We start from the raw sequence: 16,357 nt of genomic DNA on the forward strand, positions 1-16,357 counted from the left end.
AAGTCACAGCTTGTGTTCACATACGAAAGAAGCAACTCTGTTAGAATAAGGAATATACCCAGTACTAGGTCTATGGCTGTCCTGTCTACTCTACTATGAAGCTGTTACTTCCCTCTTTTCTGTCAGTTTTTTCTCTTTTTTTTTCTCTGCACCATGCTTGACAGTGTTTGCATGATTTTGTCCTTTGCAAAGCTACTTACAAGCAGTTATAATGATCAATTTTAGATAGTTTTTGAAAACCAGCAGGGTTGTTTGGCGTGTATCATGTTCTGAAATTACACTTGGCCTGTCCCTGTGGCATTTTTCATTAACTTTAGATACTACTTTACCTGGCTTACAAAAGTGAAAGTCCACCGCCTGCTGTCCATCACCCACCCTCCCTTTTACTGGTCTTTGACCTAGATTTTCACATTGTAGAGGAGACTCAAGTTCTTTAAAATATTATTCATCCAGCTAAGATACAAGACTGCCTCTCCTCCCCATAGCTCTATTTTTTTTTTCTGCTGTTTTCCAACTACAGAGGTATTTGTGCGTAAAAGTGATTTTCTTACTGTGTAGCACATGGAACCAACTCACAAAAATGAGTAGCATTGATACTGTCATCAGAGCTAGCAACAAGCATGGTATGTTGGCTTTTTTATTACTGCTAATGTGGCATGCTGTGGAGAATGCCAGTGGTGATGTACCTGCTCAGACTTGTTATGTGTGTGACTGAATAAACGCTCGCCATTCCCTTTGATTTCATGGCTGCGTTTCTGCTCCCTTTGCATTGGGCCAGGGGATGTGAAGGGGAGGAGGTGATGCAGTGTGGGGGTCAGGCGCTGCCCCCCAATTCCTGGCGGGCTCCGGCTGTAGGCCGGGGCTGGAGGAGCCCCAGGTGCGGGCAGTGAGGCTGATGGCGACGGCCCCTCCCTGTAAAGGGGTGGGTGCTGCTGGAGGGGCTGGTGCTGCCCTGCCCCGGGTGGCCGTGGAGGGGCCAGTGTGGGAGAACGGAGGAGTGGAACGGTCGCCGAGTGACAAGGTGAGCGCGGGCCGGGCCATGGACCGGCGGGTCCCGGGGAAAGCCGCCAGGAGCGCGGCCGTGCCAGCGGGGGCGCCCGGGACGGCGATGTGCGTGTCGGAGACAGGGAGCGGCGGGGCTGCCCCGTCGCGTCCAAGCCGGCGGCAGGGGCTGTCTGGAACCACGCTGGGGAGCGCGGGTCTGCGCTGCGCGCTCGGCGGAGGGGGAGCGCTGTCCCCGGAGGTCAGACAGCAAGGGAGGGCTGCCGAGAGCCGCAGTCCTGCGGAACGCAGCTTCTGCTCGACCATGACGGCTCGCCGGAGCATGCCGGGAGGTGTAGTCTTTCGGCACTCGGATGCCGGGCTGCCGTGCCGTATTTGCCAGTGCATGACGGGAGGTGTAGTTTTTCGGGACTTAGTTGCCGGGAAGCCGCGTTGCTCTGGGGCGCGTGCGGTGTAACGTGGTCCTTGCTGCAGCCGCAGACCGCGCAGCGCGGCACCAGCTGTAGTTTTGCTGCCGGTTTCGTGGGATTTTTTGCGGGCTTCCACCTGCGCCTTCTCCCCACCACTCGGGGCGACCGCGCCTCGAGAGCGCATGCGCAGTGGCTCGCCGCCAACGACCCAACTCGGTACTGCAGGTGGGGAGTCACGCATGCGCAGAGGTGCTGTTGTGATCCATGCCGCCGATCGCCGGTCCCGGCTATGTGGCGCCGCGATGCGGTGCCGCCGCGCTCGTTGCTGCCTCCCGGTAAGGAAACGCCGCTGCCGCCCCACGTGCGCGGTGCCGGCGGGCGCTCGGCACGCAAAGCGCGGAACTGCAGCGCCGGCCCCGCACAGGGACAGAGCAGCGCCGCCGCCTCCTCCACCACTGCCGCGGCAGGGCGCTGTGCCGGGCGGGTGCGGGGCTGTCTCCTGCCCGCCGGCCGCCTGGGGGTGGCGGGAGGGGAAGCTTCAAACCACCCGCCGCGGCAGGGTCCCGGTCCACTGGAGGCGAGCCGGGTGAGGGCAGCCCCGGGGAGTTACCCGAGAGCTGAGAGAAGGGAAGAGGGGAAGGAGGAGCGAGGCTGCTCCCGGGCGCAGACGCCGGGGGCCTCCTCCGCTCGCCAGAGCTCCCCCGAGGCTTCCTTCGGCCCTGCTCGCCCCGTGCGGCTGTCCCCTGCTCCAGTGCCTCCCCTGAAGCCTGTCCTGTTGCCTCCGGGCAGCCCCTGAGCCCTATCATGCAGGCCAGAAGCCCCTGTGGAATGAGGGGTTCCAGACAGGGGTGATCTAGGGTAGTAACGGTTGCTGCGCTCCCAGAGTCCCTGCTGAGGACGCGGCTGTCCGTTCCTCCCCTGGGGGTGCCGTCGACTGCCCCCGCCTCAGGCTTGTGTGCGCTGTCTCTGCCTGGCCTCACTCTCCTCATGGCGTGGGGGTGAGGAGGGACAGACAGAGCACTCACTGGCTGTGGAGAGGAGCTGCTGCGGCTGAAGCTGGAGAGACCAGAGAAAGGTAAAGAAGAAACTGAAGGCTGACTGGCTGGCAGCTGCCTCCCACTGCAGGTGAGAGAGAGCCTGCCTCTCCGTGTGAGGAAGGATCCCTCTTCATAGTCTGCAGCAGGCCAGACCGGCAATGGGCACCACGGGGTCTGTATGCGTAACTCAAAGCGTGGTATGGCTGCGTACCACACGAGCAAGCGAGGCTATGTGTCTAGGAAGCTTTCTCTTGTAAGAGCTGAGAGACACCCACATATTCTCTTGGTGGAGGACAGCCAAGTGACTGGAGTTACAGAAGAAGAAGGGAGGAGATAAGGACAAAGAAGCATCTGATCTGTCAAAGCCTCCCACCTGAGGGCTTCTGAGTGTGCGGGGGATGGTGGCCTGGAGCGTGTCTGTGCTGAGTGGTGTCTGCTTGTAGGAACCTTGCTGAAAATCAGCACTAGGCCTTCTAAATAAAGACTTGCAGTTTTTCTTTGCTACAAATCTTGCTGTTGCCCATTTGGGCTATTTGCTATTTTCAAAACTATGAAGAGGAACAAGATAAATTTAAGTATGGCTTGGAGCCACTCATAACTAGTATGGCTGCGCTCCCGATTCACACATCAGGTACCAGACCTTTTATTATTTCAAATGTGGGGTCTTTATTTTTGTTTGCCTTTACTTCGAGCCGAGAGAAGAGCTGTGCTATCTGTGATGCAGATCTCGGGTCTCTGACAAATAGTTCTGTTTCAAAAGCAAACTTTGACAAAGGGCAAAGAGGAAGAAAATGGACTTTTAAGTGTGGTATTACCTCAGGAAAGCCTCGGTGTCTTCATTTGACTAAGTATTTCACTTGACAAGATCTTTCCACTTCAGTAAAAGTGGCAGGTAGCTCCTGAAATCAGTGATGATGCAGCAAGCATAAATTTGATCCTTGTAATACGTATTTTCAGATTTTTTTTTTAATAGTGTTTTACTTGGATGATTTACATCTGCTGTAGGTCTGGAGCTAAATTTTTTAAATTATTAGTCTCCTCCAAAGATTGATGTCAGGAGGCTCTGGATGAGCTTTAGACTTTTACAAGTACAACTTTTGTATGAGAAAACACCATTTCTAGGAGTACTGTGGGCAAATGAAAGTGTTTGGTGTTTCTGGAAAGAGTGCATCTTTATAGATCACTGATTCGTCAGGCTAGCCATCAAGTGAAAAGCAAAGTTTGCTGGGAAGACAAAGATCTTTCCAGAAAGCTGAAAGGAGCAGTAGTGTTATTGCTCTGTAACCTCAAACTGTTTGATTCCTGTCTGCAAGGAATGTATATGATTACATGTTATGTATTATTCTGCAAAGTACTAAAGCTTCCTCCCTTGTTTACTGTTGTCTGGTCATTGTACATGATTGAGGCACCTTCCAGTGGCATGGTAAAAGGGATTAGCTTAAGCCATGTCACCTGAGGTTCAGCTAGAACATGTTTTCCTCCACTTGTGAGGTAGACTGACAGCTGCTGTGAGACAGCTGTAACAGCTGGATTGCCTTAGATATCAGTATCTTCATAATGCTTATTAAAATAGGGCACAGGTAAGGCAAAAAAAACAGACTTGAGGGGAAAGATCTTCCTTAACAGAAAGGGCAGGTACCTCCTGTGCTGTGGCCTTCTGCACCCACAAGAGGCGTGGAACAGACCTCACCAGGAGCCTGATCAAGGGATAGTAAGGGATGCTATAAGAATATATAAGGAGATGGCATGCCTGGCATGAAATGAGGGGGGAAATGCCACGGAGCAAAGGCAGGCTGGGTTGGTGAAGCTGACAGCCAGCTGCAAAAGCACAGGTTGAAAGGAAAGGATGGGAGTGTTCTTATTTTGATTTCCCAAGGTCTGTGGTTGTCAGGTGTGCATTTCTGTACTTTGGCACAACTGTTTTGTTTTCTCCTGTCCTCTATTATTGATACTGCTGTGAAGGAGAAGAAACTGAAAAATTAAACTCAGAAGGTGCTTTGTTCTGTTCCCAGTGGTCCTGGGCTGGCAGGAGGACTTGAAAAGATCATAAAGCAGCTCCAAAGAAGGATTTCAGCTCTTAGGAATTTGCTGAGTAACCTCAAGTTTCCTTATGAAATAGTGATGCTTGTTTTTATCTCTACGGGTTTTTTTGTCTGTTTATGATGTTTAATAGGAAGATAATTTTTTTTATCTGCTTGGAGTAAACGTTCAGGGTTTTAGTGGGTCACAGGCTAAGATGAGTCAACTTTCCTGTGCTGTTAGAAGGAAAAAAAAAAAAAAGCCCACGTGACGTTTCAAAACAATATGCCTTGTAAGGCACAAGAAGTCATGCTTCTGTTCTCAGTTCTGCTTGCACAGTAATTTGCCTGGAGTAGTGGTCTCTTGTGTGGGAAACCTCAACCGGAGAAAAGTAAAGACCAATCTAGTCATTACTACCTAGTCCAGACAAACTATGAAAATCTTGATTTGAAAATCGTGCCAGGAGAGGTTGAATGAGCTGGTTTTATTCTTGTAAAGAATAGATGTGGTCATGTCTTAGTATTGCAGCACTCAGCTGGAGAGGGCACTGCTCTTCAAGGTATTGCTCATACATGGTAAATACTTGATTCTAAAGATTATTTCAGTAGTGCTGGTCTTAATTTTAAATCCATATCAAATTTTCTCAGTATCCTCTTTTTTTTTAATTTAAAAAAGTAAATACCATATGCAGCCATTCAGCAAAGCCACAGATAGACAGTGCATAGTTATGCGTAAAGTGACTATTAATTGTGTCTGCCCTAAGGCATGAGTTGCCTTGTATATGCTAGGATCGAAGCATGCTCTTAAGCTGTTTACACAAGGTAGCAACTTTTGTAAATATAGACGGAGCTAATTTTCTAATCCAGTCCTTAAAATCCTATCCACTGTCAATAAAATTGGCAGGTGCAGCGGACTGCCAGGAGGAGAGCTGACAAGCACTGGGTTCTCTGGGGGCTCAAGCGTGTAGTTTCAGCCTCACCTCTGTGCCTGGCAAGGTCATGGAGCAGATTCTCCTGGAAACCATGCTAAGGCACATGGAGAGCAAGGAGGTGTTTGGTGACAGCCAACATGGCTTCACCAAGGGCAGATCGTGCCTGACCAATTTGGTGGCCTTCTATGATGGGGTGACAGCATCGGTGGACAAGGGACGAGCAACGGATATCATCTACCTGGACTTGTGCAAGGCATTTGACACTGTCCCGCATGACATCCTTCTCTCTAAACTGGAGAGGCATGGGTTTGATGGATGGACCACTTGGTGGATAAGGAATTGGCTGGATGGCCGCACTCAGAGAGTGGTGGTTAATGGCTTGATGTCCAAGTGGAGACTGGTCACGAGTGGCGTCCCTCAAGGGTCTGTGTTGGGCCTGGCCCTGTTCAGCATCTTTGTAGGCGACATGGACAGTGGGATAGAGTGCACCCTCAGCAAGTTTGCCGACGACACCGAGTTGTGTGGTGCCGTCGACACGCTGGAAGGGAGGGATGCCATCCAGAGGGACCTTGACAGGCTGGAGAGGTGGGCCCATGCAAAGCTCATGAAGTTCAACCAGGCCAAGTGCAAGGTCCTGCATCTGGGTCATGGCAATCCCAAGCACAAATACAGGCTGGGCGGGGAATGGACTGAGAGCAGGAGAGGGAGTGCTGAGGAGGAGAAGCTCAACATGAGCAGGCAATGCGCCCTTGCGGCCCAGAAGGCCAACCGCATCCTGGGCTGCATCAAGAGAAGCATGGCCAGCAGGTCGAAGGAGGTGATTCTCCCCTTCTACTCTGCCCTGGTGAGACCCCACCTGGAGTATTGTGTCCAGTTCTGGAGCCCCCAACATAAGAAGGACATGGACCAGTTGGAGTAGGTCCAGAGGAGGGCCACGAAGATGACCAGAGGGCTGGAGCACCTCTCCTATGAGGACAGACTGAGAGAGGTGGGGCTGTTGAGCCTGGAAAAGAGGAGGCTCCAGGGAGACCTGATAGCAGTCTTCCAGTACCTCAAGGGGGCGTACAAGAAAGATGGGGAGAGACTGTTCAGTAGGGCCTGTTGTGATAGGACAAGGAGTAATGGTTTTAAAATAGAGGGGGGTAGATTTAGATTAGATATTAGGAAAAAATTTTTTACAATGAGGGTTGTAGAACACTGGAACAGGTTGCCCAGAGAGGTGGTGGATGCCCCATCCCTGGAAATGTTCAAGGCCAGGCTGGATGAGGCTCTGAGCAACCTGATCTGGTTGGGGATGTCCCTGCTCCTTGCAGGGGGATTGGACTGGGTGGCCTTTGAAGGTCCCTTCCAACCCAAACCATTCTATGATTCTAAGTGCTGAAGTTCCTGTCAGATCTGGACTTTCTAATAGAACGGTTAGACAAGCAGGCAGCCTTTAGTGACAATAATACGGATGGGAAGTTTTGCCGTAGTTGAAAATTGATGCGCAGAGTGAGGGGCACCTCCGCCGCGAGAGCGCCGCTCGCTCGGTAGCGGCGAGGGGCGGGGCAAGGGCAGAAGGGCGCTGCCCCGGGATTTGCCGGGCGTTCTGGGGCCAAGCCCGTGTCCGGCCGGGGGGAGCGGGGGCGGCCCCATCCGGCTCTCGGCTGCTCCTCGCGGGGGCCGGGCAGCCTCTGCCGCTCTAGGCGCGGGTCGGGCAGCGGCGGCTCGGGGGGCTCCTGCGGCGGCGGGCGCGTCCCGGTGCCCGCCCGGACGGGGAAGGGCCCGGGCTGCCGCCGGGGGTTCCCGGGGGGCGGGGAGCTGGGCCTGGCTCCCCGCGGGGGTGCTTCGGCGTGGGGGATTTGAGGTGCGGGCCCGGCGGTACTGGTGGGGCCGGAGAAATAAGGGTTGGAACGGCGATAAGGAAGCGATGCCCCGCCTGTGCTGGGCCCCCCGCAGAGCCGTGGGGCCGGCCCCTCCGCAGCTCCAGAGCGCTCCCCAGTCTGCACGTGGGGCCCTGAGGGTGCAGGGCGGTGGGGTGCCTGCACCCCTCGGCATCACAGATGGGGACAGAAAGCAGGCAGGGTGAGCTGGTTTGGGGCCTGAAAATGGAGACCAGGTTTTGTGTTCCTGGGGCTTGAAAAGAGGCTCATGTGGGTGACTTTGGGGCTCAGAGACAGATGGCATTGTGTGTTTTCGGGACCTGACAGAGGGGACTAAGTCGTATTACTTTGGGCTGAGGAACAGAGGTCAAAAGTGCTGCATTGTTGGGGCTTGAGAACAGGCTCAGCAGCAGGGCTCACACGTGGGCACTAAGTGGGCTGGTTTTGGGGGCCAAAATCAGAAGTCAGTTGGTCTGGTTTTGCAAGGGGGTTGGGAGGGCACTGGGGGCAGTGGGGGAAAGCAGGTGGGCGGGGTGCGTGGATCCTCCCCAGAGGTGGGGGTCTGGTCGCGTCGGACCTCAGAGTTCTGGAGGCCTGCATGCACCCAGCCGAACTCGACCTCCAAGGTGGTTTCTGAGTGGAAAGGCACTTTCCAGACCCCGTATGCTGTCTTCGGGTCCAGCTTTTCTTTGCATGCTGCTTAGAATAGTTATTAGGTAATTAAATGTACCAACTAATTAACTAATCAATATTTATACGATGTACAGCTATGATGTTTAATAGTGATACTGACGTTTTGGCAGCGATTGATTTATGATCTTGTCGAAAACCCAGACTGTTGCAAATAACTGGACCTTGTAAGCAGAAGAAGATGGAAAAAAATCTGGAGCTTCAGTGCAGAGCTGCGGCTTCAGTTAGACAGAACTGTAGCAAGCGGGAGCTGGAATGAGACAGTGTCCACTGTTGAGAGCATGCATGAGCCAGAGCCAAAATTAATTGCAGCTGTAATGAGCAGGAGCTGCAATTAGCTGAAGCGTCTATTTCCTGGAACATCCATCTGCTGGACTGTGCTCCCAGCAGGGCAGAAGAGCGGCCAGGCGCAAGCAGGGCTGGCCCCAGCAAGCAGCTGCAAGCAGCAGGGAGGTGAGTCGTCCTTCTGCCAGCGAGAGCCCGGCCTCTTTCCTTGGGGACTAAATCCATGCTACTTGTCTCTATTTGCGTGGATGGTTTCTCCTGTTCCCAAGTGCAGAAGTGAGGTGGGGGTCCCCTGGGTCTCATGGGGCAGCCCTGCTGCGAGGGGACATGGGCGAGGCGGCAGCAGGAAGCATTGGTGTCCACCTGGTACCTGGCGAAGGGGAGAGAAACTGGCCGGTCAGAGCCCCCAGGGTACATGGTCTGGCCTCGCTTGACCCATCTGGCAGAATCCTCCGCTGTTTTTGCCGTTGGCCAGGTGTGACAAACAGGATTAATTTTGATTTCCTCTTTTCCCAGTGTCACCTTCTGCATTGTGAAAAAATCCTATGTGGTTGATTCTGCTTGCTGCCTAGGTAGTCGCACGTATGGGGCTCGAGGAGTGGGGAGAAACATTTATGTTTAAGGACACTACAGATTCCACATCAAACACAGACGAAAAGGCAAATTTGTTGCCAGTGCAGAAAAACTGATGAAAACTGGCAGTTAACAGAGGGTGTCTCGTTCCTGAGTTGGTCCCTCGGCAGTTGTGTTTTCCTAAAGCTACTGTTACCTTCTTTAGGGTCAAGTGTTTATCTTCTGTTTGTTCATACTGATTTTACGGGCAAGTTGGAAATGGACTTTTCTATTTACAAGCATAACTCAATTTTTAGTAATATCTTGTGCCAGTACAGTTAAATTTTGAGCACCTGGATGGCAGTAGAAATGTAATGACTGAAACATTATGGGAAGTCATGTTTAACCTTAATTTTTATTCCTTTTTTTTCATTAGAGCATTGATGACCTGTTGTCCCATGGGCTCAATCCAGTTCTGTTCTGAGCTTTTAATCTAGGACTTCTAGGTAAGAAAGTTTGTCCTTCCAAAAAAGGACTAATCATTTGTAGGATTGAGGTATAGACTTGGAGAGCTGCTTAAGTATGTGATCAGAATTAAAGTCAAATTTGACCTAATGTTACTGCTGTCGATCGTTGTTTTCATTAACTTGCCCACTGCTCCCTTGTGATTGGGAGCTGATTCATCTTTTTTTTTTACTCAAGGAAAGGCTACATATTAAAGTTAATTACTTTCCTCAGAAATGCCTAAGTTGGTTAAATTGAGTTAGGGTTCTTAAAACCATAAAAATGGCACCAATCTTACAGGTTGGGACTGTTTCTGAATGCGTATTCATCATGTGTAAATGTCATTGGGGTACAGGTAATTTGGACTCCATGCTCTGACAAGACAATGTGCTGACACGGGGATGAGCTTCAAAAGAAAAAAAGGTAAAATGTCATGGTTTTGTTTTGTTGTTGTTTGATTTTTATCTGTGTGTTTTTTTTTTTTTCTTTTTTAAAGAGTTCACTGTTGACTGGTGCTAGCCCGCAGAGCTCTCTTGCTCCCTGACCTCTCCATTTCTTTTCTTTCACTCCTCTCTTATGGCTATAATTTTCATTTGGGTTATTTTAGAAGAGCAATTAAGTTAGATGCCTGTGTAAATGTGCTGGTAATAGGAGGTCAATGCTTGAACCAGTAGGAAGCAACTTGGTTACAAGTAGAACTTCTGAAGGAAGAACAACTGTAACAGAAAGCAAATAACAAGTTACCCAAAACTTGTGTATGTCAAATACATGTTTGGCAATACGTTCCAAATGGCTGGTTTGGTAAACATAAATTTTCAGGGAATTCAGGGTTGTGTGCAGTAAAACATGTCCCTGTGTTTCTGTGTCCTGCCATATAAATGTCCTGTGGCAGGGCTCTTGTTCCTTACTCTGAATGTTGCCACAGTAGCAGTGTGATATTTTGACCTAACGAATGGCTTTAGGAACGGAAGGAGAATGCCTGTTCTCTGTAAGGGTTATGAATGCAGACCCTTTTCTCTGTCTGCTGCTTTCCTGTGCAAATGTCTCCATTTTTCCTAAGGGACTTGTAGTATGAACTTTAAAGCTAACATTAGCAATGTGCCAACTCTGCTCCTATAGTTTTCCTATGAAATGTTTTAACACAAACACTAAAAAAATAAGGTGTACATTGAAACGTGTTATGCCCGTGGAAACCTGACTTCCCTCTGTTTGTTTTCTCATTCTGGAAGCATAATCTTCTGGTTTTGAGTGCTTATACTAAATGATCCTGTGAAAGTAACTTTGTATTAAAAGAGGAAATGAACTGTTTGTAAGAGGTAAGAAGAAACAGACTTTGCTTTCATGATAAAAGCTTTGTTTTTCCAGTCAGTAAGTTTTTCCAGTATCTCATTGTGGTGGTTTAGCCCGGATCACCACACAGTTTCTCATTCACCCTCCCCCTACCCAGTGGGATGGGGGAGAGAAATTGGGAAGAAAGGAAAACTTGTGGGTTGAGATAAAAACAGTTTACTAAAAAAACTAAAAACTAAAAAGATAACAGAATATAAGGATATTAATATATACAAAATATACAAAATGAACAATGTACGATTTCTCACCACCCGATGTCTGGATGCAGCCCGTCCTGAGCAGCGATCAAGGAAATGACATCGAACAGCAAGCAAAGGGGCGAGAGCAAGATAGCAAGGTAGAAGGAACGATGCCAGCAAGCAAGAGTGAAGAAAAGGATGCCAAGGGTGCCCAAATGGAATGGATGCCCCCTCCCATGGGCAACCCCCACTTACATACTGAGCATGACATTTATGGCATAGAATACTCTCTTTGGCCAATTTGGGTCAATTATTCTGTCTGTCTTTTGCCCAGCTTCTCGCATCTGCACATCAACGAGACTTTAACGAGACCTGGAAAACCAGACAGTGTCTTTGGTTTCATTAACAACAACTCTTATCATCAGAGTGTTTTTATCAACGTTTTTCACACACGAAATCCAAAACACACCGGCTACTGAGAGGAAAATTAACTTCATCCCTGCTGAAACCGGGACACTCATAGTAGTGGTCAAAAACTTCACTGAGATACTAGCATCTATACTGAAAGCAATCAAGGTCAAAGAGGAGACATGGACAAAACAGGATAAATGGATGTTGCTTACACGTGTTTTTCCAGGATTTCTCAAGGAGCAGTAGCAGCCTCGTAACAAGTGACAACAGTGAGTCCCGATGGGGATTTGGTGAGTTATTGCTTCCATGATGTCCTTTTTCCTTAACCTACGGTGTGTAATGTTTGACTTGAATTGGAAAAAGATTTTCCAGAATGGGTATCTTTCTCATGCAAAGAATTTGCATTTTATGAAAAACTCGCCATCAGAGCAGATCTTCAGAGAGGATGTACTTGGCAGTAGAAGTCATCAGCAGCAAGACTTTTCACTCTCCTTTTTGGTAGCCTTCTGTATTGCAGAACTGGGGATTTGGTGGGTTTTTGTGTTTTGTGGGTTTTTTTTTTGTTGTGGGTTTTTTTTTTATTGTTGTTTTTTTAAAGTAAAACCATACAGGCATCTTTTATCTTGCTGAGTTTTCTATCATAAATGAAAATTATTAAAAAGTTAAAATAGTATGATTTACAAAGTGACTTACATTATTAAAGCTGTAACTACCAAATAGCTGTAGAGTACAACCTAATAGGTGTATTTAAACAGTTGAGTATTTCTTCAAAGCCTTTAAAAGGAGAGGCAACTAAACAGTATGGGTTTTTTTCCAATATTTTGATGGAGTGCTCTGCAGTACTTATTCTGTCACGCTTTCGATAGCGCGTTTCCCTGGCGGTTCAGTAGCACCGCTCGGGCAGTGCAGCCGGCCAGATGTCCCTCTAATAACGTAGCGTGAAAAAAAAACCCTAGTCAAGTTATAACTGTATTTTGGAGACAGATAATTTGATGGTATCAGTTCACTGCTATGCAGGTTAAATTCATGCAAAAGGAACATCACATACTTTTGATAGTATAAACATTTTTATTTGATTTATGTGGACATAAACACACCTTGACAGCATAAAGTGAATTACTGAGATGTGTTCTTTAGTTTTAACTCCTTAGCGTTTTACGCTTTACTTCCAGCTTTATTGACCAAGCAGACAAGAGGTGCAGCAGCAGCAGTGCGAGGACCGTAGCTGTTGCGGTGGATCCGTAAGCGTATGTTCTGATTATGGTACGCCCTTGTCCCGCAGCCTCGCAGAGGTGAGGCTCCCCTGCAGTGGTGATGTAAGGAAGGAGAAGACATTTTCCAACACAAGCAAGAGTGTTTACTTTTATACTGAGAGTATGTTCAAAACCATCTCAATTAGTCTTAATACTAATTTTAAGTGTTCAGGTGGTTCTAGCTTTTAAAGGATGTGCTGTATTTCAAGCTGACTCATTTACCTAGAATCCTCCTGTGGTAGTTTAGCCCTCTTCACGGTTTCTCGCTCACCCTCCCCCTACCCAGCAGGATGGGGGAGAGAAATTGGGAAGAAAGGAAAACTCGTGGGTTGAGATAAAAACGGTTTACTAAAATAGCAAAGGAAAACTACAAAAATAACAGAATATGAGGATATTAATATATACAAAATATACAAAATGAACAATGTACAATTTCTCACCACTTGATGTCCGAATGACTGACACAGCCCATCCTGAGCAGTGATCACAGAAGTGACACCGAGCAGCAAGCAAAGGAGGGAGAGTGAGCCAGCAAGGTAGAGGAAACGATGCCAGCAAGCAAGAGGAAGAAAAGGTGGCATATGGATGCCAAGGATGCTCAAATGGATGCCCCCTCCCAGGGGCAACTCCCACTTACATACTGAGCATGACATTTATGGCATGGAATACTCTCTTTGGCCAGTTTGGGTCATATAATTCTGTCTGTCTTTCACCTAGCTTCCTGCATCTGCACGTTAATGAGACGTTAACAAGACTTGGAAAACCAGACCGTGTCCTTGGTTTCATTAACAACAACTCTTATCATCAGAGTGTTTTTAGAATCATAGAATGGTTTGGGTTGGAAGGGACCTTTAAAGACCACCCAGTCCAACCCCCCTGCCAGGAGCAGGGACATCTCCAACCAGATCAGGTTGCTCAGAGCCCCGGCCAACCTGGCCTGGAATGTTTCCAGGGATGGGGCATCCACCACCTCTCTGGGCAAACTGGGCCAGTGTTCTACAACCCTGAGTGTAAAAAATTTTTCCCTAATATCTAACCTAAATCTATCTACATTGTTCACATATGAAATCCAAAACACACTGGCTACTGAGACAAAAATTAACTCCATCCCTGCTGAAACCAGGGCACCTCCTTTAGCTCAGCCTACTGTCCTATCCCTTGTTCAGACTGAATTCCTCTTTCTTCTGTGCTATTTTTTACATTTGCTGAAATACAATCTGGGATTTTTGTTTTTCAGGCATCTGGTTGTCAGCGTCTTGTGGTGCTTGGTAAATCCCTCCCAGCCCAGATTTGTCTGCTGGTCACTCAGCGTGCGGAGAGTGAGGGCCAAGCCCTGTGTCTGGAGGCTCCCGGCTCTGTCTCCTGCGGGTGCAGCAGCAAGGCCTGGCTGCTGGGGAGAGCCCGGGGGCGGTTGGTGCCCCGGGGAGTCTGACACAGCATGGGGACAGAGGGGGAAGGTGGCAGAGCAGAGCCTGAGCAAGAGATGTGGCATTATCCCTGGGCACCCCCCACCTCTGTGGGGCAGAGGCCAGGGGGGCTGGAACATTTTAGGGGGCTGCCTCCTATTATTTTCCAGGTAGAGCTCCCTTTTTGGGGGAGTTTACTTATGTAGATGGCATTATTAAATTTATGAGCTGCTGGTCCGGGCAGTTTCCCTCACTTTGTGCCCTTTCTGGGGGTGAATTAAAAGAGGGTGGTTGGGGGGTGATGCTGTCATTTGGGGTACCTCAGTGTCACTGGAGGAGTGATGATGCAGTGGAGGAGCAGGTGAGTGTGGGATTGGGAGGTCATGGGGGTTCCCCCTAAAAAAAAAGAGGGTCACAGCCCAAAAGTGCCTGAAAATTCATGGAAGCGGATTAAAAAAAGCCAAAAACCTGTAAATGTGGCTGTGAGGTGTTGAACTAGAGAAAAATCTTCTCATTTTCATATATGTAGAAAAATAATATTTTATATTAAAGGATTTCAAGATAAAAACCTGTCTATTATATAAAGGATTTTACAATATTAAAAAAAAATAGAAGTAGAGATATATAGAGTTTGAAAAAGGCCAAAATAACTCTTTGTATATAAATTTAAAAATAAAGGTCTTAAAAAAATGCAAACGATGATACATAGGAAGGAATTGGAAGTAGAAAAAAGTCTGAATGCACAGAGCTACCTCTACTTACTCTGTGTGACGTAGTAAGTCTAAGTAGATGTTATATGTAATCTAAAGAGAGATTGTGTATGTGTTAATAGATAACAAAGTCTAAATATATGTAATTGCCAGTAGGTATCTAAGTCATAATAGAAAAGTCTAAAAAGGTGTTGCAGTGTCAACATAAGTCTAAATAGATAGCAAAATAGATGCATATAATAAGAGTTAATATATTCTAAATAAATATATTAAGTGTAAGTAGATGTTCTATATGAGTCTAAATAGACATAAAATATACCAGTGTCAATATGTAAAAGTCTAAATATAGGTCTGAACAGATATTACGTATAAGTGTAATTAGATAATATATATAAAATGTGTAGACAGATTCTTGTGTAAATGTCTACTATACAAGATATTTAAAATGGAAGCCCTACTTGTGGAAAGGATTTAAAAATTCCCTCCCCTCTTGTAACCTCTATGGAAGATACAATAGCACTTTGCAAAGCTGCCCCTTCCCCTTTCTTGTCTCCCTTTTCCCATGCCAGTTTGGAGTGGGTTCCCCTAAATGGGAGCTTTCTCCTGTGGGGCCATGCACGCAGAGCGGGAGCTGCTGTCATGGCACAACAATACCCCAAACCCTCTGCTTGTGGGTCTGCAAGGGGTGGGGCGGGGGTGGAGGGCACAAACCCCAAAGCAGAGCAATTGGGGGAGGGGGGGGGAACCTGATCTGGGGCTCCCAGGAAAGCCAGATCTACCTGGATTGGTGCAGCCAGAAAGCAAAAGAAGACTCACATTTTCATGCCCAAAACCAAAAGGAAAAATCCCCAATGTCTATGTTTTGGAAAAGCCCTGAAAACCCCCAGAATGTAATATCTTGGAAGAGATGAAACTTCTCATTTTTTATATTACAGACAAGGGAAAACAAAACCAGGAACCACTCCAATTTAGGGGAAAATTGGGGTGGAACACTGTCAGGTTTAGGGGTGTTGCTGTGGATTATCTGGTGTGGATCATCCTGTAGTTTACCCCAGGAGCGTTTTTTCCTGTGGAATATCTCAGGTGGACCCCCTGGTGTAGGTCATCCCCATACAAGTCCCCGCATGCACCTTTCTATGTACACACACCACCTGTCTGTGTCTGTCCCCTGCTTGTGTCCATCCCTCCTGTCCTCAGTGTGTGTCTCTGTCCTCCCAAATGTTTTTCAGTGATATGTCCCCCAGTGTGATGGTTTTTTTTGCCTGTGACTGGCCCATTGCACCCTCTGCCCTCCTGTCTTGTGCCCCCAGTCCTCTCTCCACCCCTGCTCTACCCCTCCGTATTTGGCACTACCCTCCCTTAACTTTTCAGCCTGTGATCACTGGGGTGCTGCACCCCACCAGCTGCCCATTGCCCCCCACCCAGATACTTGACATGCCACCCCCACCCACTTCCCTGTACCCTACTCACATCCCAATTGTTTTACTTTCTAATTTGCAATGGTTTTTATTTGTATCCCTTGCCTGTCTTGGGTTTTGTTTACTTCTGTTTTTTTTTTTTTTTCCTCTCTGTTCCTTACAAATGGTGGTGGTTGTTGGTTTCTTTTTAATTATTGAACTGCTTATATCTCAACCCACAAGTATCTCACACAATTTGGATTCTCTCCTTCATTGTGCTGGGGCAGGGGGGAGCAAGTGAGCAGTTATGTGCTGCTTAGTTGCTGGCTGGGGTTAAACCCTGCCACAAGGTTACGTGC

The 16,357-nt window shown here is 48.1% G+C and overlaps 1 long non-coding RNA gene across 2 annotated transcripts; it reads left to right on the forward strand.

The window, feature by feature from the left end:
- Positions 1–1,636: 1,636 nt before the first annotated feature.
- Positions 1,637–13,725, forward strand: LOC147601095 (uncharacterized). Of its 2 annotated transcripts, XR_015258443.1 has the most exons (6): positions 1,637–1,747; positions 9,225–9,294; positions 9,593–9,715; positions 11,459–11,522; positions 12,405–12,479; positions 12,953–13,725. It is a non-coding gene; the product is annotated as an uncharacterized LOC147601095 (long non-coding RNA). The 2 variants fall into 2 exon arrangements; XR_015258444.1 differs by lacking the exon at positions 12,405–12,479.
- Positions 13,726–16,357: the final 2,632 nt, after the last annotated feature.

The sequence above is a fragment of the Chlamydotis macqueenii genome, chromosome 4, assembly GCF_036417535.1.
Source record: "Chlamydotis macqueenii isolate bChlMac1 chromosome 4, bChlMac1.mat, whole genome shotgun sequence".
Classification (NCBI taxonomy): Eukaryota; Metazoa; Chordata; class Aves; order Otidiformes; family Otididae; genus Chlamydotis; species Chlamydotis macqueenii.